The sequence below is a fragment of the Trachypithecus francoisi genome, unplaced genomic scaffold (assembly GCF_009764315.1).
Source record: "Trachypithecus francoisi isolate TF-2019V2 unplaced genomic scaffold, Tfra_2.0 Lachesis_group20, whole genome shotgun sequence".
Taxonomy (NCBI): Eukaryota; Metazoa; Chordata; class Mammalia; order Primates; family Cercopithecidae; genus Trachypithecus; species Trachypithecus francoisi.
In genome coordinates this window covers 51,237,496-51,253,953 of record NW_022681466.1, presented here as the reverse complement: position 1 = coordinate 51,253,953, position 16,458 = coordinate 51,237,496, and the positions used below count along the sequence as shown (strand labels likewise).

At 47.4% G+C, this 16,458-nt stretch overlaps 1 protein-coding gene across 5 annotated transcripts in view; it reads right to left on the bottom strand.

The window, feature by feature from the left end:
- Window positions 1-16,458, bottom strand: part of EPN2 (epsin 2) — a 102,397-nt gene that overhangs the window by 58,600 nt on the left and 27,339 nt on the right. The window contains exon 1 of one of the 5 annotated variants that reach the window (XM_033184298.1): window positions 6,980-7,170. The exons of the other annotated variants lie outside the window; for them this stretch is intronic. The gene's annotated coding sequence lies outside the window, so the exon portion shown is untranslated. Of the gene's footprint in view, window positions 1-6,979; window positions 7,171-16,458 lie in introns of those variants that run through there. 5 annotated transcript variants of the gene reach the window in all.

Here is a 16,458-nt window from a genome sequence, read left to right as displayed (position 1 = left end):
AAACAAATAAATAATTATTACTAGGAGAAAAGTCACTGGAGGCTTTTGTTTTTTTGTTTTTTTTTTTTAAGATAGAGTCTTGCTCTGTCGCCCAGGCTGGAGTGCAGAGGCGCAATCTCGGCTCACTGCAAGCTCCGCCTCTCTGGTCCACACCATTCTCCTGCCTCAGCCTGTAGCTGGGACTACAGGCACCCACCACCATGCCCAGCTGATTTTTTTGTATTTTTAGTCGAGACGGGGTTTCACCATGTTAGCCAGGATGGTCTCAATCTCCTGACCTTGTGATCCACCAGCCTCAGCCTCCCAGAGTGCTGGGATTACAGGCATCAGCCACGGCGCCCAGCTGAGGCTTTTTATTTTCCAGGCCAACTGGGCTACGTACCTCACCTAAGCAATACTTTGGAGGCCGAAACTAATGATTCCAACCGTAAGACAGTCCATGATGCTTGGGCCATGAGGCAGGACTCTAGCAGTGCCAGTGGGCACAAAGCTCTAGCTATTCCAGCTGAATATCTGGACTTCCATTACTTTGCCACACTTGGCCTTGTATACCTCAGGTCCCCATTTTTCACTGTTTCCCCACAACCACAGGACTGGCTTTAAACATTTAAACATCTCCTCTCCCAGCAAACATCTGCCATGAGTCCATCCCAGGAGCAAGCTCCAAGCTCCAAACATCATACACCACCCGCCACAGCATAACCTGTTATTTATCTCTTTTTCTTTTTTTTTTTTTTTTTTGAGACAGAGTCTCGCCCTGTTGCCCAGGCTGGAGTGCAGTGGCGCAATCTCGGCTCACTGCAACCTCTGCCTCTCAGGTTCGTGCAATCCTGGTGCCCCAGCCACCCAAGTAGCTGGGATTATAGGTGCACACCCAGCTAAGTTTTGTGTTTTTAGTAGAGACAGGGTTTCACCATGTTGGCCAGGCTGGCCTTGAACTTCTGACCTCAAGTGATCCACTTGCCTCGGCCTCCCAAAGTGCTGAGATGACAGGCGTGAGCCAACCGCCCCCGGCCACATTCTATTATTTCTAGAATCTGAGTTTTGATTTGTTCTCACTCTTTTTCGCACAGTTTGCATGCTCCACTTTCCAAACTTTCCTCCTCAATTTTCCAGTTTTCTTGTTTCCAGCTTATTGAGACTGAACTAATGCACATGCAAATGCAACTAAAACAGGATCATTTGTTACCTTCTGGGCTCCTCACTCAAACCTGAGGAAGTGTGTGATTAGCTCACAATCATTTCTTAAGAACCTCCAGGCCAGATATGGATGTTAGAGGTGGAGGCGGGAGGGTTGTCAAAACAAGGAAAAACAACATTAAACTCTATTAAAACTTTAGACCCAATATAGCAAAAAACAAAACAAAACAAAACAAAAAATTACTCTCATAAATTACATACTGACGATTGAAAGGATCCTCAGTAACTAGAAATGCCTTTAGAAATCCAGTTCTAGCCGGGCGCGGTGGCTCAAGCCTGTAATCCCCGCACTTTGGGAGGCCGAGACAGGCGGATCACGAGGTCAGGAGATTGAGACCATTCTGGCTAACCTGGTGAAATCCCGTCTCTACTAAAAATACAAAAAACTAGCCGGGCGAGGTGGTGGGCGCCTGTAGTCCCAGTTACTCTGGAGGCTGAGGCAGGAGAATGGCGTGAACCCGGGAGGCGGCGCTTGCAGTGAGCTGAGATCCGGCCACTGCACTCCAGCCCGGGCGACAGAGCAAAACTCCGTCTCAAAAAAAAAAAAAAAAAAAAAGAAATCCAGTTCTATCATCACATCAGGTATTACCTAGAACTATTTGATGCTAACTGATAAATGAAGTACATGAACTTATACAATTCTGTCAAAACTTTCAACATTTTTGAATGAAGACAGCAAGATGTAAAGTGGGATTCATTATTCAAGGCAAACAAACCTTTCTGTGCCTTCCAAGAGAGCTGTCACAGGGATAGGGCCAGGTGCAGTGGCTCACGCCTATAATCCCAGCACTTTGGGAGGCCAAGGCAGGAGGATCACTTGAGCCCAGGATTTCAAGACCAGTCTGGACAACATGGTGAGACCTCATCTCTACAAAAATTTTTTTAAAAAAAATTTTTTTTTTTTTTTTAATTAGCTGGGCATGGTGGCGCACATCTGCAGTCCCAGCTACTCAGGAGACTGAGATGGGAGAATTGCTTGAGCCCAGGAGATGGAGGCTACAGTGGCCCATGATAATGCCACTGCACTCCAGCCTGGGTGACAGAGCAACTTTGTCTCATAACAAACAAAAAAACAAACAAACAAAAAAACAGGCTGAGCAGGCCCACAGAATGGCCACTTTATTCGCGGGATGAGATGACCAGGCAGACGCTCCTGATCACCACCACACCTTCCTCACTCCAGCCCTAGCCCTAAAAACTTGTTTTGAAATTGTATTAATTAATAAGTCATTTTACTAAGAAATAAGGATGCTGACGCACGTTAGATAACAATTGTTAACCACACAGAGTCAATAAAATTCCAACAAACAGCCAAGAAACTAAATGCTTGAGGTGGCCTGGGGAAGTAGCACCATGAGCAATGCAGAAATCATCAGGCCTTCTGAAATGCCCTGGGAGCTTCAGAGCCTCCACATTAAAAGCCGTATCTACTCAATATGAAAGGGAATACTCATTTTTCTACAGTTAGTCCCCAGAAGTAGGTAAGGTTCTTTAAACCAAATATTTTATTTCCATTCTGAAAACTGAATCGTTAGTTTTGCCTATGCAACAACCATAATCCCCCTCTTCTTGGAAAGAGTACTTCAGTCATCCTTGCGGAACTGGCCAGGAGTAGGCCCAGGACTCAGAACAAGTCAATTAAAGTCCCACAGTTCCCCCACCTAGCAGCTAGATCAGTGATATGTTAAGAATCCAGACTGGACCATTTGTAGACCTCTGGATAGTTCCTAAAACTTCTGGGACACCAGCAGGGTTGCTAAGCTGCTGGAACACACCCCAGGGGCAGAGTCAGAGTTTACCTATGATTGAAGTAGCCACAGAAGAAAGCAAGAAGCCAAGGACAGGAGAAGGCACAAGACATAACAGCATGTGGTATGTACCTCTAGGTCTACCTGTGCATGAGGTCATTTATCCCCTGGAATTCTCACGCTGTAACCTACATCAACGTGTGCTTTTGACACCTCCAACTGCAAACCCTGTGCACGAAGCACCTGAGAGAACCAGAGGTAGAAAGGCAGCAACAGCCAAACAACAAAAGGACAGAGCATGGGCCCTTCCCTGAACCTCCAATAGGGCCTCAAGTAGGAGTGCAGAGACATCAGCCAGGCTCTCCCCAGCCACAGGTGACCCAGACCAACCAAGGAAGAACCGCATCCTTCCCAGGAGGGCTCGGCACTCCCTGTGAATGAGGCACCCCCAACCAACGTCTGGGAACATCTGCTCTTTGTTGAGAGTGACTCATGACAGGAACGATAAAATAACAGCTGGATCGTCATACATGCAGGGGACAAGCTAGGGGAAAAATTTCTGGCATAGCTGAAAACACAGAATTCAAATGAGAGTAGAGACTGGAAAGAAACTAAACAAAACAGCAAACAGAACAAAACCGGAAAAAAACAATTCCAAGGCTAGGGTTATGCCCCAGGAGGTAAGAAGTATTCCATAAAAATGTGCTCCAAAGGCTTGAAGAGCTGGGTGGGGAAATTCTTTGCAAATCTAAAGTTCCCTATCATGAGAGACAGAGGCTTTTCACAGTTCCAAACAGCACAGGTGGATCTGTGGTGAAGGCACACATCTCTGTACCCCATGCCTCTGTGCCACCAAGGTGTGGCTGATCGTGTGCTGACAGAAAGATGCTCACCTTTCAGTTGGGGTCTATATCAAGTCCCTAAGGAAACTATGGGGAGTGGCTTTTCAGCAGCCATCACTGAAGATCAAGCTTGGCTGTCAGGGAGCTGTCTCTCCACTGCCCTCCCCAAACCTAACGATCACAGGTCAATCAACATTGTGAAAACCCAGTCCCAGGCCAGGTGCGGTGGCTCATGCCTGTAATCCCAGCACTTTGGGATGCCGAGACGGGCGGATCACGAGGTCAGGAGACGGAGACCATCCTGGCTAACACGGTGAAACCCCGTCTCTACTAAAAATACAAAAAAATTCGCCAGGCATGGTGGCAGGCGCCTGTAGTCCCAGTTACTCGGGAGGCTGGGCAGGAGAATGGCGTGAACCCGGGAGGAGGAGCTTGCAGTGAGCCGAGATCACGCCACTGAACTCCAGCCTGGGCGGGCAGAGCGAGACTCCATCTCAAAAAAAAAAAAAAGAAAAGAAAAGAAAAGAAAAAAAAAGAAAACCCAGTCCCAATCAATAAATATGGGTGAATTAATTGACCTGAACATCTTCACCTCAGATGGCAGCTCCACCTATGTATGTCTGGCAGCCTCCTATGTTTCTACGTGTACTTTTTCTAAAAGCAGATGACAGAGAATGCTTGGGAAAGGGGTACACCCCACCTTTCCCACAGTGTTCCATCAGTGTGGTCCATCAACCAGATATATCAGAACTTCCTGGGAGTCTGTTCAAAAACCCAGTCATTCTGGGGGCAGAGCTAAGGGGCTGCCACTCTCTTAACAAGCCCCCATGGTGATTTCTAGGCATGCTGAAGTCAGTGTCATGGTGTCCACTGCAGGACACTTGAACGTGTGCAATACTCCACAATCCTCAATTCACTGGCTTTATCTTTCCTGAGGTACAGTCCATGAGTGAGGATACATCTCCATCTTCCTACCGGACAAAAGAGTACAACGATCATTACAAGGAGGCCCAGTTGGGGTAACTGAGACCACAGATCACTTGACCAAACCACACGGGCTCTCCGGAAGACAACAGGCCAGTTAGGACAATATGGACAGTGCCACATTCTTTTCAACAGTCATCATTTCAGCCAAAAGAGAAAAGACTATTATAACTCTGTTTCAGCCATGCTAGCAATAACTTAAAGTCTAATAACTGTTGCTCATCCCGTAGAGAAATGAAAAGAAAAAAATCCTTTATTTCCCTCATACCAGAAAAACAGTGAGACATCATCTTCATCATCTTCACTAACGGAAGGTGGCCTCTTGTTGGTTAGAGAAATCAAATTTTATATCAGCTGGGCAGGGTGCTACACTCTTGTAGTCCCAGCTACTCAGAAGGCTGAGGCAGGAGGATCACTTGAGCCCAGGAGTTCAAATCTAGCCTAGGCAACCTAGCAAGACCCTGTCTAAAAATGAATAGTTTTTTTTTTTAATAAAAAATTTATCAGTCTCCAAAAAGTGGGCTAAAAAAACCTTTATACTCACATACTTAAAGAATTTTGAAGAAAAACAAACATTTCAGACTTGACTTCTAGATGGTGGAGCAGGAAAAGGTAAACTGCCCATGTGCTTACTTGTCTCCCCTGGCACTTTCTTCTAAGGAAGAAAGATCCCTGCAGGTGTCAGTTAACCTACTGCCAGGAGGGAGCCAGAAAGGGCTGACTGCATAGGAAGAACCAACCCCTAAGCTGATCCACGCCACCCTCCCGGGGAGTAGGAGGTCCACCCTCAAGAAGCCAACTAGGCAGCTTCTCCCAGGATCTGAGAGTCACTGAAACAGATACAGCAGAGCTCAAATTAGATGTCACTTGGCCTCCTAAAACTTGATATGTACTTAATTTTCTAAAAGCAGAAATCAAGTATCAAAACATACACAAGGAATTTAATTTCTTATCAACATGCCCCTACTATTTATAGTCTCTGGGAGGAGCAGCTTGTGAGTGCAGACTACACAGGCAGGTGGGGAAATGCAGTCTTTCTAAAGACTGTGTGAAGAAAAGATGGGGTCTGGAGACCTGGTTTTGGCTGTTCCTGCCAATCCAGGAAAACAGGGATATGGCAAGCAGTTTACCTCCCCCTCAGTGTACAGGATCAAACACTGTGACTGCACAAAGGGCAGACAGCAACACTTCATAAAGGCATATGAGAATTCCTGAATGCTCCCCTACCTCTTCTATTCCTCAAAGCAGTCTTACAAATGACCAAATTATGAACAGCATTCTTTTAAAAATCATGCCAAAATGCAAATAACGTGATGTGGCAGAGAGAGGAGATGGGAATCCAGGGGCCAGGGTCAATGCTGTGACCGCTCTGTGGCACCAAGACGCCAGTACCCAGGGTCCTTGCTTCTAAAACCAGATGCTCACCCCAAACCCTTCAGTCCCAAAGGCCCCCATTCTGACCAGTGATTCAATTCCTTGCCATCTCCATGGTGTTATGAGAAACCCAAGCCTCCGATCAGCCCAGCCACGGGTCACCAACTGAGGGAGTGGAATCCCAGCCACAGCCAAGCAGCAGATGTTTTTGTTAGCCTGTGGGGCTTCATGGTGGGCAAAAAAGTAGCACTTCCCTTCAGGCTTTGGAAATGTGAAAAGCAGCCTTCAGAACCCTTCCCTCCTCTGAGGATGGCTGCTGTGATCCTTAGGCAGAGACTCCCCATTTCTAACACACTGTGGCTCTGCTAGAGAAAACACTGGCTGATGGGAGACAATGAAGTCAATCGGACACTGGAAACAGCGAACGGGAGCCTTTAATGGCTACTCATCCCCACCGCACAGGACAGGCCGAGCTATGGATTACCATTTGATCAGTATAATTTTCCAGCTTGAGACATCTGAAAAACATGCAGAGCTGCATGGGAAAATCTACATTCCCATGATCTCGTGCTTAATTTAGACCTGGCTGGTGGATGTGGTGGTGCTAACTGCTAGGCTGTAGCCATCTCACGAGGAGCCTGCGAGAGTGTGGAAGGAGGGGCAGTGGATCCCCTCAGGCAGGGCCTGCTGACTCCTGGTTTCAGGCACAGTAGTGACGTAAAGTATTTTCTCAAAGACAGCTCCAGAGGCTGGCCAAAGAACAAGTATTTTTACACTGTGCATGTACAAGTGCAAGACCACAGCTGCAAGAAAAACAAGCAGTTTGCTCACCTCTGCCCTCCCATCTATGCCTCCAGGAGGTCACACCTGACTTCCCACAGCAGCTTGGGAGGAACAAGGCAGATTTCGGAGGTAGTTACTTGCAGAGACTGGTGGCATTGATGGTTGATGTCCGCTGAGCCTCATCTGAGCAGTACTGTGAGATGGGTGGTGAGCCAGGGTCTTAAGAGACCACAAGAGCAGGCTCACCTCAGCTGAAGCTCAAAGGATGAGCCCCTTCATCCCAGAGGTGGGCCCTGAGGGATTAACTCTTTATGTGTCACTCACATGCTGCACTCTCGTTTCTGGTCACTTTCCCTATGACCGGAACCGGCTCCTGCCTTGCACTCTACCCACCTGCCATTTCCCCCACCTAGCATCTTTCCTCTATCTGTCACTAGACTGGCTCCTTGTCACTCAGATCGCATGGCCTCCTCAGAACCCATCAGGCACTCTCTATCAATGTCACCAGCTGTCTTCTGGAACAGGGCCCCTCCTCTATCTGACATTTCTTACATGCCTGTTTTATCTGTTTCTCTCCTGCCCCCACACCACCCCTCTGAGAGCAGGGCCCAGCCTGTCTCTTTGCCACTGTCTAGAACAGTGCCTGGCACACACTGAACCCTCAACAAACACCTTCCATGTGACACAGAAGCAAAAAATAAGAACATTGTTAAAGATACCCATTATCTCGCCACTCAGAGACTGCCAGAGTTCACACCTTGAGGCTGTTCTCCCAGTTCCTGTTTCCCTTTTGGTCTCCATCTCTTGAGTTAAAGGGCAGCTGCTGTATTGTCTGCCTAACAATAAACTGCCTGGGAACAGGAACAGCCCTACCGGTGCTTAACACATGCTCCACACGAACCAGCACCTGCCGAAGCCCAGGCACCACGGGGCCTGAGAATCCACTGGATGCCTCTTACAGCTGGACTCAGGAGCAACACCAGGAGCCTGGGCAGCAGCCTAGGGCTGAAATATGTGGTTCTCACTCCGGCCACAGGGATTATGTCCTGCCTTTCCAGCTGCATGGTCTGAGGCAAGCTGAGCTTTCCTGAGCCTCTGTTTCCACACCTCTCAAATGGAGGTAACAGGTGCTGCTCAGCGTGGCTGTGAGGGTTGGTAAGAGTAGGACTGGCAAATAAGAGGTGTCCAAATACCTGCCTCCTTTCCCATGTCCTGCCAAGGTGCATATGTCTACAGGGATGTTTCTCAGCAGGTTACTGAGGACAGCTCGGCAGGAGATGAAAGCCCACAGAAGCATCCCCATGAGAACACACTGGGTGGGAATCACCTACCAGAGGAGTGGGTAGCATTGCCTACTACAAGCATCTCTCTCCAGACTATACACACAACCTGTTTAAATCCATCACCAATCTTGCTTGTTCTTCTCCTCTACAGCTGGCATTTCCAAGCAAAGTTTCAGATGTGTTCTTTGATACTAGTAACAGAACAGAATTAAAAGAGCAGTAAGAAACAGAAGAGGCTCTCTAAGCAGAGGCTAGTGAATACTAACTGAGCAGGTCACATGTGTCCACTGATTGAATCTTCCTAACAATCCTATAGAGGAGTGATTCTTCTTATTCATATCTTACAGAGGAGGAAAGTAAGGTAAAGAGAGGCTAAGTAACTGACCCAAGGCCGCACTACCAGCAACTGGTGTGACTAGGATTTGCTCTCAGACTCTGACTTCTGATCCCATCCTCTTCATCCCTATTCTTATTCTCATTCTTTGTAGCTTTAGACAAATTCAGTGCTCAAAATCGTGAGAACAAGGAACTTTCCTTTGCTGAATCTGCAGGCCTAGAAAGGTACCTCTTGTCTAGATGTTTGAGGCCAAAAGACAGCATGGAAACAACTGTTTTCCGACCTCATGTTCTGTGAGCCATAAGAGATTCTTTCCCCAGCCTCTCACCAAGTCAAGCGAGCAGGAGCAAAGATGCTACAGCTAGAAAGGCCTTGGAAGTCAACCATGTGCAGATGCCAGGACCCAGAGCCGTTCAGTGCTAAGCCAGGATAGAACCTGACATTCCCAGCTCCCTTCAGTGCAGCCAGCAAAAGGGAAGAGGCTTTAACGCTATTCTTTTTTTTTTTTTTTTTTTTTGAGACGGAGTCTCGCTCTGTCCCCCAGGCTGGAGTGCAGTGGCCGGATCTCAGCTCACTGCAAGCTCCGCCTCCTGGGTTTACGCCATTCTCCTGCCTCAGCCTCCCAAGTAGCTGGGACTACAGGTGCCTGCCATCTCGCCCGGCTAATTTTTGGTGTTTTTTTTTTTTAGTATAGACGGGGTTTCACCGTGTTAGCCAGGATGGTCTCGATCTCCTGACCTCGTGATCCGCCCGTCTCGGCCTCCCAAAGTGCTGGGATTACAGGCTTGAGCCACCGCGCCCGGCCCTTTAACGCTATTCAAACAAACTTTTACCTTGAAATGTGGAAAGTTCTACACACTGGCAATACAATGGAGTCAGTCAGGGTCGAGGTCCAAAATAACAACAGAGACTCTAAAACTATTCTTAAAAACGTGTTCTTCAGAACTCACATCCTTAAGAAATGATGCCTCTTTGGCTATTAACAGTGTCTTCTACTAAATCAGTCACACTGACTTTAACACCCTGAGAAATCTGCACTGTTCCTTTGAAATAGCTGTTGTCATCTGAAATACCACTCAGGAAAAAAAGTCTCTTCATGTTGAAAGGTAAACTTCCTTTTTTGGTGCAGAGTAAAAATACTACTTCCCTCTTTCCTCCTCTGCTGGAGACATTCCCAGTGTTTTATTTACTGTGCAACACTGACTGGATACATTAGGAGGAAATGTTCCTTCCTAACTCTTAAATGTCAGAGTCTACCCCACAAAAGGCATGAGCCAGCCCTAATGTTTTCTTGTTGTTCCTCTGTCTTCTTAAATGTTTTATTATGTAACATTAGGTACATATAAGAGAATACGTGCAAACCACATGTGAGGACAAACAAAATGAGTCCCCATGACTCCACAGCTCCCTCAAGGCCTGGAACATGACCACCATGTCCAGCCACCTGGCTCCCCCTCACTTCCCTCTCCCCACCTCGACCCGCAAGGCAAACAGCCCTGGGACTGGGTTTTCAGTCCCTCACTTTTTAAAAAAGAACATAATTGTATTGCACACTAGTAAAACTGAACAGTATGCCGTCTTCCCCCAGGCCGCCTGTGGCATTCTATACTGCTTCTGAAGTTCTCTCTACTGCTATGCACAGCTAGCTGCCACTCACCCACTGTCATCACTGTGTGCCATGTGATCATGCCAATACTGAACAATGTGCTTACCCGTGTTTCTGTCCATGGACATCTGGGTTATTTCCAGGTTTTTGCTACTGTGAAAAATGCTTCTATAGCCATGCACGTCCCCTGGGACACAAGGGCCAGCTTTTCTAGAGTCTGTTCCTAGAACAGCTCATTCACAGGATATACAAATTCTCTCTGCAATATATTTTTAAAGTATTTTTGCCTGATTTATAACATCGTTTTGTCATTACAAAGATGTATTAAGGCCAGGTGTGGTGGTTCATGCCTATAATCCCAACACTTCTGGGAGTGGGAGACGGAGATGGAGGATCGCTTGAGCCCAGGAGTTTGAGGCTGCAGTGAGCCATGATCATGCCACTTCAACCTGGACGACACAGCAAGACCCTGCCTCAAAAAAAAAAAGATGTATTCATAGTTTAGTTGACACCGGTTTGACAAGTATTTTTCACACACTCACTGTGTGTCCAGATCCCCATGCCAGCAGCCACAGGGGATCTGGACAAGCACAGATGTGGCATCCTGTCTGGACTGGGGGAGCAACAAAACGACTCCAAACTGGGTGTTCCAGGCAGCTCCTGAGAAGACGAGGACAAAACTGGGGGCCATCAAGGGCACTGCAATGAAGAATGAGAGGGATGAGTGCCTGAGTATGGAAGAGGAGGCCTCTGCGGGCAGGGTGAGAGCCCTTAGCGGGAGATGACTGCCACTAAGGTAGCTGGGAATGCAGAGGCTGCAGCAGGCTGAGGCTGTACCAACAGGGCCTCACTAGGCACACAAGAAATCTGCACTTGCCAACTTGGGTTGTTCACCTTCAAGATTTTTGCCATCTCCTCCCAATAGTAATAATGACTAACAGAGAGCACCCACTATGTGCAAGCACTGTCCCGGGAATTAGTCCATTCATTCAATTCTTACTATAAAAGCTTCTCAGCTGGGCCCGGTGGCTCATGCCTGTAATCCCAGCACTTTGGGAGGCTGAGGTGGGCGGATCACGAGGTCAGGAGTTTGAGACCAGCCTGACCAACATGGTGAAATACCTAAAAATACAAAAATTAGCCAGGCGTGGTAGTGCGCGCCTATAATCCCAGCTTCTCAGAAGGCTAAAGCAGGAGAATCGCTTGAATCCGGGAGGCGGAGGTTGTAGTGAGCCGAGATTGCGCCACTGCACTCCAGCCTGGGCGACAGAGTGGAACTCAGTCTTAAAAAAAAAAAAAAAAAGGCTGCTCTATTGTTTGCTTCCTATTTTTCTTCATATCAATTTACTTTTAAATTCAAATACTCATTTTCAGTAACATATATAAAATCAGGTATTACTGCTATGGCATATGGGGGGATCTTTTTGTTTTGTTTCTATTGAGATATAATTCACATAGCATTAAATTCACTATCTTAAAGTATACAATTCAGCAGGGGTTTTTTTTAGTACATTTACAATGTTGTGCAATCATCACTATTTCACTATTATTCTAAAACATTTTCAACACTCCAAATATAAGCCCCATATCCATTAGTGGTCACTACCCATGTCCTCACCCCCAGCCCCTGGCAATGATAAATCTACTCTCTATAGATTTGCCTACTCTGGACATTCCATATAAATGAAACCATAGGCCGGGCGCGGTGGCTCAAGCCTGTAATCCCAGCACTTTGGGAGGCCGAGACGGGCGGATCACGAGGTCAGGAGATCGAGACCATCCTGGCTAATACGGTGAAACCCCGTCTCTACTAAAAATACAAAAACTAGCCGGGCGAGGTGGCGGGCGCCTGTAGTCCCAGCTACTCGGGAGGCTGAGGCAGGAGAATGGCGGAAACCCGGGAGGCGGAGCTTGCAGTGAGCTGAGATCTGGCCACTGAACTCCAGTCCGGGCGACAGAGCGAGACTCCGCCTCTAAAAAAAAAAATAATAAATAAATAAATAAATGAAACCATATATGAACTTTCGTGTCTGGCTTCTTTCACTTATGTGAAAGGTTCAGTCTTTCCTTTTTTTTTTTTTTTTTTTTTTTTGAGGCGGAGTCTCGCTCTGTTGCCCGGCTGGAGTGCAGTGGCTGGATCTCAGCTCACTGCAATCTCCACCTCCCGGGTTCATGCCATTCTCCTGCCTCAGCCTCCCGAGTAGCTGGGACTACAGGCGACCGCCACCACGCCTGGCTAATTTTTTTGTATTTTCAGTAGAGACAGGGTTTCACTGTGTTAGCCAGGATGGTCTCGATCTCCTGACCTCGTGATCCGCCCGCCTCAGCCTCCCAAAGTGCTGAGATTACAGACTTGAGCCACCACGCCCAGCAGGTTCAGTGTTTTCAAGGTTCATCCATGTTGCATTATGCACCAGTATTCTATTACTTTTTATGGCTAAATAATATTCCATTGTATAGATGGACCACATTTTGTTTACCCATTCATCAGTTGATGGACATTCGGGTTGTTTCTAATTTTTTTTGACTATCGTGCCATGAAGAAATTCATATATTCGCCTGTAATCCCAGCACTTTGGGAGGCCGAGACGGGCGGATCACAAGGTCAGGAGATCGAGACCATCCTGGCTAACACGGTGAAACCCCGTCTCTACTAGAAAATACAAAAAAAAAAAAAACTAGCCGGGCGAGGTGGCGGGCGCCTGTGGTCCCAGCTACTCGGGAGGCTGAGGCAGGAGAATGGCGTGAACCTGGGAAGGCGGAGCTTGCAGTGAGCCGAGATAGAGCCACTGCACTCCAGCCTGGGCGACAGAGCGAGACTCCGTCTCAAAAAAAAAAAAAAAAAAAAAAAGAAATTCATATATTCATATTCATAATGCTGAGATGTCCATTTATGTAGTGTTTGTGTGGATAAGTTTTCAGTTCTCCTGGGTAAATACTGAGGAGTGAAGCTGATAGGTCATATGGTAACTACACGTTTAACCTTTTCAGGAACTGCCAAAATACTACGGCATTTCTAAGACAAAGATTAAAACTAAGAACATTCAGCTGTATGCCACTTAAAATTATTTTGGGAAATACTGGGGAAGGCAAAGTTACTAAAGTTGATTTTTTATTTTTGTTTGACGCAGGGAACTCACATTGTCAGGATGGTATTTTTAAATCTTGATCAAGCAGCAGTGGGAGAAAGGATTAGGGCAGAGGCGGGAGGAGAAAGATAGAAAGATGACTGAGAAGCTACACAACATGATGAGCAGAGTCCAGAGCCTGAATCCAGCTGCGGGGGAATGGGAAAGGCAGGCGATGGACATAAACACAGAGTGGGAACATGAACCCTGACAACCAAATGTCAGTGTGGGTGGGGTAGAAGGGGCTGAATAGCCAGGAGGATGGAGGCACCCTTAACAGAAAGGGAAGGTGGAGAGGTTCCAAACGAAGGCAGGAGGCAGCATATTCAGTTTTACTTCAAACAAACATGGCTGGAGGTGCTGACAGGACAGGCCTGGAGAATGAAAATGGCCTAGTGGCAGCTGGTGCCTAGGACCAGGGCTCAGGAGGGGCACTGTGGCCAACAAGTTCATCTCAGAGGAGCATGTGAGAGGACCAAGGGAGAGAGAGAGAGCAGAGGAAGATGGGGACAAGAATGCAATTAAGGAGGAGGCCAATAGCCATCGGCCAAGTCCAAGAAAGGGCCTACAGCAGCGTGGGACACAAGAGAACCATCCAGTGCCAGGGAAGCAGAGAATGAAGAGGTCATGCTTTTCTGCCCCATGCAGAGCAGTGCGTGCTTTGGGAAGTGCCTCCTCCTTCTGATGACCACCAACAAATAGTTCAGACACCTTTGTGTGAGACCACATGTAACTTCCTAGACATTCTTTTTTTTTTTTTTTTCCTGAAACAGGGTCTCGCTGTCACCCATGATGGAGTACAGTAGCACAGTCATAGCTGATTACAGCCTGGACCTCCCAGGCACAAGTGATTCTCTTACCTCAGTCTCCTAAGTACAGGTGTGCATCACCAAGCCCAGCTTATTATTTTTTGCAGAGATGGGGTCTTCCTATGTTGGCCAGGCTGGTCTCAAACTCCTGGGCTCAAGCAATCCTCCTGTCTTGGCCTCCCAAAGTGCTGAGATTGCAAGTGTGAGCCACCATGCCTGGCCACTATACCTTCTTGGTCACTGGTACACACCTCTGCACCATGCCACATTCCCCTCCAGTTTCAGGACAAAACTGAACCCACCATCCCCAACTCCACACCTGCCCCCTTCTCCTTCCCTCCAGGGATGCTCTGCCCAGGATCCACCACCTGCTGCCCAGCTGACTGAGCCAGAGGCCTTGGAGCTCGCCTGGGCTTCCGGCTTTCCCTCCACCCTCCTTCCTTCCTCCCACGACCTCTGGACTACAGGCTCTCAAGGGACAGAGACCCTGACTGTCTCCTTGCTGCTGCATGCTGGGCCTGGCACAGTGCCTGGCACACATCTGCTGCAAGAATGAATGACTCCACAGGGCACCGAGTCCAGCCCCACCTGCTCACACACTCCCCGCTTTCTCTCTCCCTTCCTCCAAGCTCTCTGATCCTCTCTATACCCTTACCAAACCACAAATGCCCTCACTGAACATAAAACATGGCCTATGAATATTGGTAAGTTTTAAAATAACTACCTGGTGGAATGAAAAGATCACTGCTCTACCCAGCACCTTTTAGTCACCTCACTGAATCTCAGTTTAGTTTCCTCATTTGTAAAATGGAAATGGCAGCCTGCGAGGATCAGCAAGATAAGGAACATGAGAGGAAATAAGGTTGCACTTTCTGCTTTACTACAGGTTTCTCCACATGCCTCACATGATTTTGATGGGCCTTCTTCAGGTCCCACTAGTCCTTTGACCATGCCTCTCAAAGAAAAACAAAAATGGGAGCAAGCTGACATCCCAACAGGAGGGGAATTTTTGAGTCTACTTCGCACTAAATTTCATAGCATAAACTGGAGTTCACATACCATATAATTTTTTTAATTCCCAAAAGATTAGCAAGTATGCTACCAAATGTCAAAACACAAAAACCAAAAGGAAATCAAAGTTGTTATTTTCCTTTTGGTTTTATCTCCATTGGCCAAATGCTTTTTGTTCAAACAATGTTTATACTGCCATTGTCCTGCTTTGTTTAGAAAAATAATAATAAAGGGGCCCGTTTCCAGCACTGACAACTGAGTGCGTGTGCAGATCTCCCCAGCTACTCCTATACTCAGAAATTACTCTACTTTAGAAACTTGTGCCAAGGCCAAGGAAGAACTGTTTACTTGCCCTCCAAATATACACTGGCCACAGCTGTGCCCCTAACCCCACTCCTCGCTCCAGCCCCCTCTTTCCTTCAGCCACCACATGACCAGGCCAAGAAAACAGGGATGTTCTTAAGCACATTTATGCCTCATAAGGAAAACATAAGCCCAAGGCCTCAGGAAGGCCAGGTCTGGTGACTTAGTGACTGCAGACTCAGCTGCTGCTGGTCAAATACACCAAGGTGATAGCTGTAATTTACTGAGTGCCTACCATGTGCCAGGCACTGACCCAGGGGTTTCAGAGCACTGATCTTGCTGCACTTTTGCAAGGGAGGCATTGCACAAGACAGAGGGTAACATACAGCAAATCACAGAGCTGGGATGAAGCTCTGGGCCACAGTGCCTCCTGTGAAACTCAGAAGTGCTCAATCCTAAACCTCCGTTCTACTTAATATTACTTCTATGTGGTTGCCCTTCTCTGTTCCAATAGCATCATATCCATCTAAGACACTCCTTGGAAGATGTGAGGTTTTTCCACCAACCAGCTTTCAAGGCCAACCCATGTAATTTCTATCCTGGAACTCCCTCCTTATTAATGGACGCTTTCCGGAGTGACTTGTCCAAACAAAACCACTCTCCTGGGCCCCAGGGATGTCCATTTCTCTTCTCTTTTATAGTACTGATTCCAGCCACCAAGTATTTCCAGTTCACCCACTTCTAGACCTATGACAAAAGGGCATTTTCCCACCTCCTCTGAAGTCAGCCATGGCACTGCAAAGAGATGAGATAGAAATGATGTGTGTCACTCTCTGCTGAACAGTAAAAGACAGGTGCCACATTCCCTGTGGCGGTGACAGTGGGTGCCTACGTCAGGATGCAGCCTCCTTATCTACCCAGACACAGGAAAGCATGTCTACACAGGGGCTAGTGTACCATGTTCACAGCTGTGTTACTCACGACCGCCAAAGACTGGAAACAACTTTATCCAACTGATGAATGGATCAACAACATGTGATCTATCCACAC